Genomic DNA, 14,119 nt, shown 5'->3' with positions numbered 1-14,119 from the left:
TTGGCTTTCTAATTTAGACTCCTTCTGACCAAGTAAAGTGTGGGGGGGAGGGAATGAAAAATAGTAGCAGCTGTTTCGGTAAAAAATTCTAAGGGTTAACATAACACGATGTAAACTATTTCATCTGTTCTTCCTACTTGCCCATTTTAATCTGAAATGAGTAAGAGGAGCCTTATATGCAGTGAACTTGAAGAATGCTAATGGGATGTCTGCATCATGTTGTACTCGGAGTACTTATGCCAGAATAGGAAAGCCTGTAATTCTGTAATTCTCTGAGGCAAGAAAGAGGCTTTCTGAAGAGTTACTTTATATTTAAACTCTCATTCTAATGTTAGACAGCCTGTTGGATCTCTGAGTTAAAAATTGCTTCAGCTTTAGTTACTAGAGCCAGATGTAACATTGACCTTAAATGGTAAAAGCTCCCAAGAGTGAAAGAGAGGCTGGCCTGAGGGGAAAAAGAGGAATAACCAAAGTTTTAGGTAAGTAATCTCTATAACCGAATATAAGCTCTTTTTCAGCTGTGAAACAGAACGGAACCATATTTCCTCTTTAAAGGTACAGTACCTTGTTGTTGTGATACTGAGTAGTTGGTTCTTTCCACATCTTCCCTCTACCCCCTTCATATTCTGCCTCTTCTTCAGATTTTAGCTGCTTAAAAAGTGGGTGTAGTTGTTGAAACCTAGTTCTTATGTGCTGTTTGGGTATATGCAAGAATGAAAAAAGAAAAAGCTGTGTTAATTATACTGAGACTTGATTAATAAAGGTACGTAGTCAGTAATTCAAGGCAGCCCGATTCACAGATACTGTTATCTGTATTGTGCTAACCATTAGAGAGTCTTAGTTAGCAGTGAGATGTGTTATAGAAAGATATCATCTTTCTTTGTTCTTTTAATTGTATGACTTTCCTTCCCTCATGCTTGCTTTTAACAGTGCTGGAGTTGTTAATTTTGATGGATTACCTACTTGTGCCTGGAAACTATCTGTTAAAAAAGCATTTCTGGAACCATTTATTTATACAGTATGTGTTTGGTTTTAATCCTATTAGATGTAAATTAATACCATAAAGTTGTGTCTAACTGGAATGCTGTACAGGAAGAAAAAACACAAGAACAAACAGCAAACCTTCAAGTGTTAAAGCATGTTTGCTTCAGTATGGGAAAATCACAGTATTTACATTTCCAGATATTTCAGTCTTCAGTTTTATCTGCAGTATTTCGTAGGTACTCTGCATTGAAGTGCATTTTATTTTCTTGGCAAATTAAAACACTTTTTTTTTTTTTGTCTTGCTAATGTGTATGTTAAGCTCTTTTTTTCAGAGAGCAGTATGTAAACAACATGAAAGAATGAGGTCAGCACTAGGAAATTATAGCTGAAATTGAAGACTCAGGTTTCTATTACTAACTCATATTAGTAACAACTTGTCTCAGTGAGTTGATCTTTTCAAATGGTATATAGGATGGCTTCATCTCATGAAAAATTGTCTGCAATTAGCAGCAGATTTCCATCTTTACAGAGTGATTAGACAGTAGTTTTTAGCTTATGCTGTGCAAAGATTGGCTGAATTCAGAGTTCTGAGCATAGACAGTGTTCCTGCAAGTGCTAACAGTTACTACATTTATATTTGATATGGTAGGCGTTGTGTATACTTTAACAAAAGGTCACTTCATCCAGCTTCAGGAGAGTGTGACAAATGAATATTCCTTGTTAAAACATTTCAGATCTGGTTGCAAAACTTGTAATTAATTTTCCTTTTATTTTTCTCTGGACTATCATTAGTGAACAGTTTAGTACTTTTAGGTTCATCTCCCAGCTGACCTTTATTTTTAAATCAACAACTACATCCCAAATCAACAATTATGCCAAACTTGGAGCTTAATCTAACGATACAATCCACAGAAATCTAAGTTTATTAGAGTTAATAGTGGAAATTAATATTCTAATATGTTATATGCTGAATACTACGGAGTCCTTGCTCTTTTAGTATTCTTGTATTTTCTAGCCTCCAAAGATCCTAGTTCTGATTTGCTGCTCTTGTGTGTGTTACTGTACTTGTAATGTTACATGCTCCCCTTCAACTTGTGCAAGGTTGTGCAACTTTATATTTAAGTGTTTAAGTTTTAATAAGTAGTTTTTAAATTTGTGTATGGACTGGAGTATCTAATCTGTGTCTAACTCCTCCGTGTCTGAACTAAGTATATATTTATAATAGCTGAAATGCTACAAGGTATCATAAACTATTGTTCTTATTCCATACAATCCTTTTTGTTTTGTAACTGAGAATATATAATGTAGCACCTAAGTGTAAATTCACCTTCACTAAAGATGTTAAGATTACAGCAATTGTAATTTAATACAAGACGTATGGGTTGCTATTTGTATGTAGTGAAAACTGTATGTTAACATTGGTACTATGATAAAGTACCTAGGATTACCAATGTGTTTGACTTATATTAATCTATCTGCTTTACATCGCCCTGGATTAAGCTCTAAATTGGCTGCAGACATGAAATCTGTATACCTACCTACCTCCTTTGTTTTTATATGTTTGAGTCAGTTTTAATAACTATAGTTCTATTTATCTGGGACCCAAGCAGTGGAAGAATAATATACCAGCCAGATTCATAGTTCCAGTCTTTAGTACCAGCTTCTTCCATCCTCCTTTGGATCAGTCTGCGTTCTGACAGCTTTTAGTGACAGTACGGTGTCAAATCACTTTTTGAAAAGCTGGATAGGATGGAGTATGGCAAGTGAGGTATAGGGGGTTGGTACCGAAAAGAGGCAGATGTGAAAGCTTCTTATTTCAATAGTCATATGTGTATGTTCCTTACATGTCATAGATTCTCTTGCCTCATCTATTTGCTGTTCTTAAAGAAGTGTATAAATCCAGGAAAAGGAAGCATCAAATGGCTTGTGAGTGGAAGGGGAAGGAAAATCCTTGCTATCTCAAGGTTTGTGGGCTATTTAAAGATCTGGGGGATTTGTGGGCAGAAAGGGATCTTTTTTCTGTCCTAACTTGCAGCCTCCTGTAAACTAAGCCGAAGAATTTCCTTGTGATGTGTCCTTCACTTGTACTTCTTTTGAAAAGTGGGTCAAAGAGATGTTTTGGATCTCAGTATCACTGACAGGAAGGAAATCTGAGTGGGTGATGGATCTTTGTAAGCTTATAAACCAGTGACTAAGACGTGAATTATTGCTTATGTACTTATGTAGTGCTACATTATGGAGGACTAAGACTGTGACTGTTATGGTAACACTTTGAAATAGTAACTCAGTTTCCCTCCCTGGAAAGTAGGAATTAAGAAGGGGAGAGAGGGATTTGATACTTACAGCAAGTGGACTTGTAGCCTCAGGTTTTATTGGAGGGCTTGGGCTCTAACAGCATCCCTGGTTTGAATTCTCTTCAGTAGGTAGACATAATGGGCTTTTTCTGTATTTTTCTTTACTTTTGTTTATTTCAATGCATCTATCATTAATTTTACAGTCTGAAAAATAATTTGAGAAGTTTGGTTTTACTTGGGAATTACCAAATGTATTAAGTATCTGAAAGAAATAAAAACCAAAACCAACAACAACCACCACCCCTCCCCAACTAATAGCTGAAATCAAGAATAGCTTACCACCCGCTAGAACTCTTACTTGCCCTTAAAATGTACAAAACCCAAAGTCTTTAGGTATCAAAAGTCATCAGGGACCTGTAAAATTGTAGATATGATCACCTGTGGGTTTGGACAAGTAAGGCCAGTAGAGTATGATTATGTTTTTAAAGCATGCGTTGCTTGGAGGGGAGGGGATGAGAGGGGCAGGAAGGGAAACACGCAAACTTGACAGCTGATGTATGTCAAGTGTGTATGCAAACCTGAAAGTTTCTTTCCTCAGCTAATTCTAGAGCATATTCTGTTGTGTTTTGTCATGATACAAAGTTATACTTTAGAACCACTGTGCTGTCCCCTAATTTACATGCAAATACACTTAGCTTGGTGATTGTTCAAACAACGCTGCTGTCTCACGGCTATGAAATGGGCTCTGCTGGGCTAGTTCCTGCAATTTCTGCAAAGAGCAAAGGAGTTGAAAATTGATATAATAAATGGGGGAGGGGGCAACAAGGGGGAAGCATTTTGTGTCGGAGTCGCACACTTTTTTTTTACCAGTTGGAAGGTTTATCATCCTGGGAATGGATACGTGGTAGAAATTCTGTGCTGCTGAGTCAAGTAGAGCAATTGCTTTGGGCTAGGGGCTTGCCTTCAGACTAAAATTATTGCTGTTTATATAATTCTGCAGAGTGTTTTGTAACCCTGAAGTTATACATGGGGAACTTGGCTCTGAGCCTTTGCTATTGAAGTCATCAGCAAAGTTTCCATTGACTTCAGTGGTGCCAGTTGAGGCTGTTAGTGAATATCACAAAGGTAAGGGCTACATTAGTTAGCGGGAAATTAGTCTGAAATCTAGGAGAATTTGACTAGGAGCAGTAGGTCTATTTTTGCCCATCTTATTTTGGAATTAGAGAGATGCACTAACAAATGGTAGGATCTGTAGGATGAAACCTGTTTCTGAAATATTGGAAAAGAAAAACCCACTATTTCATTTTCAAATGTTCCGCCAGATTCTCTGAAGTGCCTCTGCAAAGACCTTTTTAGAAGGGGGTGTACGTGTGCGGGTAGTAGAATATAATGAAGTGTGAAATGTGGGTTAACATTTCACATTAAAACTCCTGAAGTTGTGTTGAACTGTGCCCTAATTGCTAAACAGAAAAATGAAAAACAAAGTCTTCAACCAGAAGCTGAAGGAGGGTTTGTAGAGAGGAAGGGAAGTAATCTAATAATGTATAAAAATGCACACACGCTCCACTATTTCAGCCACTGCATTTCTCATATTTTTGTTTTCCAGTAGTGAATGAACATGACTGAGCTCTGGGCTCATGGAAATAGCACAATATCATTAGGGGCCTAGCTGCAACAGAGGGTGGAGTTTGTCCCAGGAGGAAGTGCCAAGTCAGGTTGACGTTCTGCACATCATCTCAGACTGGAAATGTCTTGTAAGCAAATCTAAATATTGTGCTTAGTTCCCTGTGCAAGTATAGTTGTGCCTATCATCTTGACTTCCCTGAAGGCTTTTGCAGTTAATAAACTTATCATTCCTATTTTTTTATAGGTGTAATTATCAGCATCACTCTAAAAGCTGTTTTTAGTAAGTGCAGTAGCTAGGGGAGCAGTCTGTAGAAAACTGAGTTGTATCAGCATTCTCAAGTACCTTCGATACTTCAAGCAAGATTGGAAGACTTAAACTGTGCTGTGTTTATTCACTGAACTAAGTAAAAATATCTGTGAGGGACAGGGTGAAAGAATTTTAGGGATATATTCTAAAACCTCAGCATGTAAAACTCTCTTTTTTTTTTTTTTTTTTTTTTTTTTTTTTTTAATCTGTGCGCTGAGCTTTTGGGACCTGTTTGAAATCTCTCCTGCATGAAACACAGCATTAAAACGTCCCTTCCAAAAGTCATATATTGTGTGCTAATGGAACAGACTCACTGGAATATTAACAACCTTGTACGCTTATAAGAAGCTCTTGACATTTCCTGTTGGATTCATTTTTAAAAATCTTTGACATTTCCTGTTTAACAGATTTTAAATGGGTTTTTTTGGTAAAATGGCAAACATCAACCATCCTACTCTATACAAAGCTGACATATAACCATAACAGAAAGGTGAATAATACCTAAAGATCCCCCAGGAAATCTGTCCTGTTGCTTCTTAGTATTTCCTTGTCTAGGAATGTACTCAGAAATTACATTAAACACCAAGTGGTGTTTTTCACTGATCACTTGTAGAAATGACACAGAACTCAAAGGACTGAGAGGAAAATACTGTACTATATTACAAAAATGATGAATGTATTTCTTAATGTATTTTCTTAAACAACATAGCAAGTCAAAGTCGTTTATTGTAAATCACCGTTGTTGTGTTTGAAATGTGCAGAGCTTTGCCCGTGCGCCTGAACTAAGGGTTTGTATCAGTGGATTTTGATCACTCCTGAAAATCTTCTTCCATTTAATACAAAGACAATTTCCCTTTTTCTGTTGCTTCACAGGTAAAGATGAGAGTTGATGAAAAGTTTTTTCCCTTCAAAGTAGGACTTTGAAAATTTCTTGCATATCTTTTTACAATATTGGGCACAAATCCAGTTTTTCACCTAATCTTGTTTTCAGGTAGTAGTTAGTGATACACTTTCTCAGAACAAACTCCTTTAAACTCACAATACGTGTTACATTTATCTGTCTGTTTATACGATTCAGAGACTGAAATTCGGAGGTTTCTTCTTCCTTTTGAAGGTGGGCACTGTACATTCATCTTGTGTACTTATCTTCTGAGCATCTGCTTAGAAAATAAAACAGCATGCCATTTTGACATCCAAGAAAGTGCTATAAAAAGTCTGTTGCTATGTTTAAATGCCAACACTCAGTTGCCATAGCAATAAAAATCTCAAAAATGATGTGCAAATTACCATAGTGCATTACCAGCCCTTTCTGGAACAGGGAGATTGTGGGACTGAGAACATGATAAAGATGCTCAATGTATTAGAGGGTGGAGTTGCCACATAGTTTCAGGTGCCCTGTGAGCAAATCTGTGAGCAAAGTGTTGCCTAACTGTACAAATCCCCAAGTAGCTGTGTGAAAAGCAACAGTTGGATCCCTGCTTAATTCAGTTGCTTCTTCATGACTTGAGTGACACAGAGTTCAATACTTCGAGCAAGTTTCCGTTTCTTTGCCAGAGAAGTTGCTGAAAATGTTGACCTTTCCCTAAATTCCTCTGGTCCCATGATATCAAGCGTGAAAATCAAAATACAGAGTGCATTGGACTGTGTAGATTTCCTCCCTGTAGCATTACAATAGTTGGTCTGAAATGCCCTTGCTCCTGAGGCAGCTCTGGGAACCCTGCTATCAAAAGGAAAAGAAATGAAATAGTAGCTAATGGAATCCTTAGCATCTCTCAAGGGCTCAAAGCCTTGAACATTCAGTTGCTTCTTGAACAGAGCAGGAAATTCAACTTCCTTCATCAAACATAGCAAGTGAAGGAAGACATGCTGTTTTGGCAACTGTAAGCTCAGTTACGGAATTGAATTGCTACTTTAGGCATTTCTATGCCTTGTTTACCCTTTTACTGAGAAACAAGTTAGGGAAGACTTGGAAAAATTGGAACCTTGTTAGAAAGCATTATGACAGTTCTTTTCCTTTTGTTCCTAACTGCTTGAAGAAACCTCAAGGTTCCAATGGGCTTGGCTTGAAGTGCATATGAGTGTGCTGTTCAGTTTGGATATAGTAATCCACAACAGTCACATAATTATTTCAAGTGTTTTCCATAATGTATGCTTTGAAGTGCAATTGAGAAGTCTGATATCAAGAATGTATCAGTGGTAGAAATACATAGTTTAAGTTTTTGTTTCAGCTGTTAGCTGATGGTTAATGTTTTTGTTCAAGGGTCTCTTGTGCTGGTGAAGTGATTCTTAGAGGCACTATGGTACTCTGTGGTTTGAAGGCACACCTAAATCCTTTAATGCTTCTAAGTACATTTGGGCTACTTTGTTTTTGTAAAAAGTCTGAATAAACTGCTACCCTGTACATGGTGTATAGTTTTTCACAAAATAAGAGTTGCAATGTTACATAGATAGTAGCACCTCTCATATTTCTAAGACAGAATAGCTCGTATTTGCAACCACATTATAGTATTATTCTGTAATGAATTTTGACCATATTACAATTTAATTATAATATTTCAATTTTGGTTTTAACTGTTGAGAAATTCGACATTTTGTAGCTTTATAGCTGCACAAACTTCCACACACATGCAAGTGTGTGTCTTTCTCAGCCTCTATGTGGCTTCTTTGTTTACTTTCCTTCTCAACTGTTCTGCATGGGGCACCGGACAATCGCCTTCCAAATGGCTTTATTCTTACCCAAAAATGTTAACATTGGTTGTGGCTTTGTTTTGGTTTTTAACAGACGTCACAGCAGAGTCCAAATGTTAGATCTATAAATATTTGATACTTACTACATTTTTCGTAGAATTCCAGTTATTATCTTTTGTGTCAAGCTTGGGAGATGCTTCCGTGGTTACACATAGTGTGCCTGTAAAATTAGCATATCTATGCCTCATTTACAATAGTGTAACTTTTACTGTTTGTGATATGTGGTTATACAAATAACCTAATTGGGAAGGAGAAGACAATAGGAGGAGATGTGTGAAACTTTTTGTGTAGTTTTTATGTTTCACGAAGCAGTCAAATACTTGAAATACAGAAACATGATTTTCCTTAGAAGTATGTCCTATGCGTATAGCACCCTCATCATGATTGTTGCAATGTCAGTTTATTCTATATTTCAAAGCTATTCTGTATAGTCTCTGTTTTGGATGCTGCACACCCGAACTTGCATCTGCCGTGCAAGTGCACACTGCCTGTAGCTGCCATTCCCTTTGGTTGGAACTGTTCACCAGCTTCCAAAAGTTATTGCAGTGCAGGGGCAAAGAGGGAGAGCAGAACAGACAACATGGCTGCTTAAGGTTTTTTTGAGGGAAAAAAATTAGATGGCTATTGGTTAGAGACACACTTCTCATATATTGTTCACTAGTCTTGTGTAAGTGTTAGCTATGCGGTTATTCTTTCCAAAATCTATTTTTGGTTTTGTTTTCCTTGGAATAAAGATTGTGCTGTTATTCTGATTGTCAGCCAACTATCCTTCTCCCTTTTTCCCTGCCCTCTCTTGTTCCCTCCCAGTAGCCTTTGAACTTATCCAACTTGTTGAACTTGGCAAGAGAGGATCTCAGAAGTATTAAATTCCTCCAAGTGAAAATCAGTGGTGTGGTAGGAGAGGCGGGACCCAGCTTAGTGCTGCTATGGGGGAAAGGCTCTACTGTGAGCTGAAATCATCACTGATTCTCTTCGATCTGCCAGCTGACAACCTGGCATGTGCGAAGCTCAAAACCAGGCACAGCAAATGCTGTCTCTTGTCCCTCCAGACTGGCAGGAGACTAGGAGACAAGTAGGCTTATTATGATGAGAGAGACAAGATGCAAAATCATTAAAATTAAATATCTGAAGAACAGGGATTTTTTTGCTCACCAACTTAGAAACAACTTGTTTCTTAATGTAGAGAGACATACAACAAAACTAACTGTGCACTGATAACTATTTTGTGAAACTTTTTGCAAATGTGTGTGAAATGGATCATGAAAGCTACATGCTGATAACTCTCCTGTGATTTCACACAAAGTTCTAATAGTTGGTGGCGGTCCATATGTTTGTCATCTTTCCAAGGCCTGCCAGAACACTGTTAGATTATGAAACAGACACTCATCTATTTTGCAGATATTTTCATCAAGGCTGCAATGCCTATAGGGAAAAGATCTGATGTTTCTAATTCATTGCAAACAAGCTATAGACTCTACTCAGTCTGCTCTTCAGGCATGTCAGTCAGGCTCATGGGAATGTTGTTAGTGGACAGGTTCTTCCCATGGTGAATAAATGTCAGCCAGCTGGGTAGAGGCAGCCATTCTAATTAGATTTCCCTTATATAACAGATGTTTTCAAGCTCAGCCAGGGAGAGTAAAGTAATATCTAGAGACAGCAGCCCTCATCTGCTTTCTGATCATCTGAAGAAGGCAGCTGAGGATCGAGAATCTCTTCTCTGAAAATGTCCTGGTATCTGACGTGGCTTCTCCACTAATGATGTGTGTTCATTTGTGCGTATATGAGGTCATTGTGTAAACTCTAAGGTTGATGAAACTCCAGGAGTTCCACATCATGGACACTGTTGACTTGCACCTGCTCCTTTAGCTACCCTTTTAATCACCTGTCCTAGAGTTAGGTTTTTCTTGAAAATATACAGCAAAATACTGGACTCTTTCTCTGACAATTACTCAGAGTATGCAAATATCAGTTTTATGGATCAGATCATATGTACTTTATTTCCCCTACCCCCCATCTTGATTTCATGGGTTTTCAAAAACATTGGGAAAACCACGCTAAACAGGTGCTCACAAAAACAAAGAGAGATTGTGATCCCATTGAAGAACTCCCCCTTTGGCTTCCTGCTCACTTTAGCAATTTCTAGAGGCGTAAGAAACGTAAGGTAAGAAATGGCAGAATAAGATCTCATTTGTTCTTAAGCAAACTGAGTAGATACTTTATTTCTGTTTGTCACTGATTAGTTATTCTGTGATTATTTGAATTAACCTGTGGTAACATCCTGGTTTCTTTCTTTGCTTGATCATCTGTTAGGAAGGAGTTGTTTGTTTTGCTTAAACAAATGAAAAAAACCCTTTTCTGTCTAGATAACATTAAATTTCTTTCCTTTTATGTTTAAAACAGGAAGCTCTTGCCTGCAGCATTCAAACCATCAGCCTGCTGAATTTTCACTGTCCTTTCTTCACCTGTGCTACATGGCACTATGCTGACCATGACAGTTCCAGACCTTAAATTCCTTTGATAGGTAATCTCTAGCTTTATGGTTGTATTTTAAATTTTACTTCTGTTACTTGAAACATTTGTGCTAATTTCTCATTTGCAAGTCTCATCCAGTGAAGTTAACAGGCATCTTGTGCATGTAAGAGTTATATAGGTCACCTACTTGTTATTCTGACAGTTTTAAATATTTAAAAAATATTTTAAAGTATTTTTAAAAAATTCGGTCGTGTTTTTTGGTTGATTAACATGTATGTTTACAATTTCCTAGGGTTTTTTTTAAGTAAGTGCTGCTTCATAAACCAATTTTAATTAAATTGTTCATTTAAAAAATAGTGTAACAGTTACAGATGAGAAGATATGGAATGCTAAGAAAATGTTTCTATAACACCAATTTCTGTGTTTGTACATTCTTCTACTGAGGCCAACACTGACAGCTTGCTGTCTGTGAAAATGTTAATCATTCGCAGTCCAGATCAGAAAATAAGGTTAGTGAACGAGAAGATAAAAATAATTGTTGGATTTCCTAACTAATATCCAGACCTATATTTTTGTCCATAACTATCGGACGTAATAGCCACAGAGTTCAATGCTCCACCTAGATGCATTTGCAGGAATGGAAGTTACATCATAAAATTCAGGATGTAACTGCATTTTTGTCAACTGGAAGTGCAGTGTGGTTTGGGTACGTGACAAAAGTGAGATTTAGATTAGAAAGGCAGAAGACCAGACAGCTACTATTTGATAACACTACGAGGTTTACAATAGTGAATTTAATAATTAGGACCTATCCTGATGTTGTATTATGCAATACCAATGTCTGACAAACAGTTCAGGTGACAAAGTAAGATACAGTGGCCGGTTTCACTGAAGTGTGTCAGGGAACAATAACCATCATAGTAAGGGTTACAACTGTGCAGCTTTGTGCAAAGAACTTCTGCATGCCTTTGCAGAGTAAATTGACTTGAAAAGTTATGTGACTTGCACATGCCTGATTTTTGGCTTCATATAGTTGCAGAAATACAAATGAAGACAGAGTGTGAACCTGATGAGTAAACTAAGTAAAATCCCATTAGTCCATTCTGCTGCAAAACTAGAAGAAGAAAACATAATTTTTAATACCAAAAGCATGAATATTGTGTAATTGGTTACTCCGACATTGAATATTTGTGAAGCTCTGCAGCACAATGTTCAGTTAAGGTACTGACTGTAATTAAAACAAGCTATGTGATTAAAACCTGCTTTTTGCTTCAACTTAATTCAGCTTAACATGCACTTATAATTGAGGTGTTTTTTCTTTCACGTGGGTGACAGAAAAGTGGGGTATCATCACTCAGATTGCCAAATGGTTGGTATGGAAAGTATTGTAGTTACCCTGTTTATCTTCTAGATTCTGTTGATTCTTTCAGAAAATAATCTCTGAGTTAACTAGATAATGAGAATTTTGGAAAAAAAAAGTCATAGCTAGCTCTGACTTTAAGTATTTCCTTTAACAAAACCAGAAAAATGGTAGGTTCAATTAGTAACTTCATCCTCTTTCTTCTGTAAAAATATACTTTTTTTTTCTTTAAGAGGGTTAAAAACAAAACACTTGGAGGGAGCGCTTAGAAAATGAATTTGTGAGTTGCCATTAAGCACCATGGCAATTAACATAAACATTGTTCTAACTAAGAAACACTAACAATAACAAAAGCTTGTGTTGGAAAAAATCTTTACATGCCTTAGAAACACATTCAACACAATTTGACATCATCTTATTTACACAGATCGAACAGTATCATTGTATTGATTTATCATTAGATTTTTTTTTTAATTGATCTAGACATTCTGTATCTTGTTTGTTAAGCTAGCTTGGCAAGTTTTATTCGTTTGTGGTCAGTTGTTATATATTATAAAGACGAAATAAAGGAAGGATATGAAAAAAGATGAGTGGAACATACATTAAGTATTTCTAGAAAACCTAGTAACTCTAGTTCTAGCTTTCTTATTTCTTTCAATTTGTGAGGCAAAACTACTGGGCATATAGTTTCCTAATGACTGCAGCCTGGGATTTGGATAGTAAAAGAGAATTAAGATTTTAATTCTTAAGAATTTAATTTCTTAGCCAATAAATTTAAGAATTAAGAGAAGGATGGAAGCTACCTCTCTTTAGCCCACTATTCCTTTGTCTGCCCCAAGCAGTTTATTTGGAAGGAAATCTGAAGTAAATCACTTCAGGAAAGGGACATATATTAATAAAGGTTAATTTTAGCCTAATTAAATTTGTTTACCTGGGCTTTCCCTGTAGGCAGCTGAGAAGAGAGAGGTTCCTCCAGAGTGCAATTTGGAGGGAGTAAATTAAGTTCCTGATTTTAGAGCAGGAACTTAAGTTAACTTAAAATCAAACAAAAAACCCAACCAAATTGTGTGGCTGATATATAGTATTTTTGGTGGGTTTTTTTGTTCGTTAGTGTTTTGTTTTTTGTTTTAATTGAATACCTCTAGGTGGGAAGGCCATCCATTGTATCTGAAACTTCTTTTTTTTTTTTCAATATTTCCTTGCCTACTGAGACCTACTGGCTGAACTAGAAAGAAATACTAATTAGAGAAAGAGAAAAGGTACTTTCAGCCTCTATCTCAGGAAGTTTGATGTATTCCTTTGCACTCTACTGGTATAGAACCTGTGAGAGAAAAACAGTGGGAGTTGCGAGAGCATCTTAAAACATCCCCCCAGTTTGTACCGCAGATTTGAGAAGAGATTATTTTCCTGGTTTTTCTGACTCAGCCACACGTGAGGTGTTGGGAGCAGGGGTGTAGGCCACACCGCGCAACTGAATATATGTGATAGGTAAAGGGATGGCAAAGGAAGAAACTGGTAGGCTACGATAAGAAGAAGGAAAAAAGATGGAGAATGGCAATAATCCTTTGTAATCAAGGGGTGTGTAAATCTTCAAGCCAGTCTCAGTTTCTCAGTCTTCCAGGGAAAGAAGGGAAGAAGATTCTATACTGGTTTTCACTTGTGTCTTCATACAGCTGTAAAGTTGGGAATGTCATTGTGTGTGTGTGTGTATGTGTACGAGCAAATGTGTGTATGTATATGTAAGACTGCAAAGTCTGAAAAGTGCTGGCTCACTGTCTTTGTTCCTGTGAAATCCAGTACTTCTATGATGAATCTTCAAGAACTGAAAGTACTTTGAGTGGCCTGCCACCCAAATAGCCTCTTAAACACATCTCAAATTTGTTCATATGCAAGAATCTAAAATGTGACAAAGCAGGGAGATGCCAGACATTCTTCAGTCTGAGATATGTTTACTTCTTCAAGAAGGTTTCTTAGGAATCCTGCACAGTACCATCCTATGGCAGCAGCATATTAGCCCTGGCTGTGGTCTGAGGCTGTATCGACTAGAAAAATGTAAGAAAAGTCTTTTTTTCCCATTACTTTCTTATCTCTGATGTTCTGTCTGTTCCTTTCTTCAGCATTGCTAATTGCATATAATGGTCATAAAGGCAATTTTCCTTTGTTCACTTCCTTGACATAATTTTCTTTCATAAATTGAATCTAGTTCTACCAGTGAACATTAAAACTGCATATCCAGGTCACGCAAACTGTTCACCTAACCCCAGATGAAGATCATGTTTACATTACACCAAAAGCAGGAACATTCTTTAACCTCACTCTTTTCAGCCA

General features: G+C 37.0%; 1 protein-coding gene across 1 annotated transcript in view; it reads left to right on the top strand.

Annotated features, from left to right (window-relative positions):
- Nucleotides 1–411: 411 nt before the first annotated feature.
- IRAG1 (inositol 1,4,5-triphosphate receptor associated 1) overlaps nt 412–14,119 on the top strand; it is a 74,427-nt gene continuing 60,719 nt past the window's right edge. Inside the window, exons 1-2 of the mRNA XM_082059570.1 lie at nt 412–479; nt 10,360–10,480. The gene's annotated coding sequence lies outside the window, so the exon portion shown is untranslated. The remainder of the gene's footprint in view (nt 480–10,359; nt 10,481–14,119) is intronic.

Source organism: Streptopelia decaocto (assembly GCF_964273445.1).
Source record: "Streptopelia decaocto genome assembly, chromosome: 7".
Taxonomy (NCBI): domain Eukaryota; kingdom Metazoa; phylum Chordata; class Aves; order Columbiformes; family Columbidae; genus Streptopelia; species Streptopelia decaocto.
The sequence above is the reverse complement of the archived record's forward strand: the minus strand, read 5'-3'. Positions and strand labels throughout refer to the sequence as shown.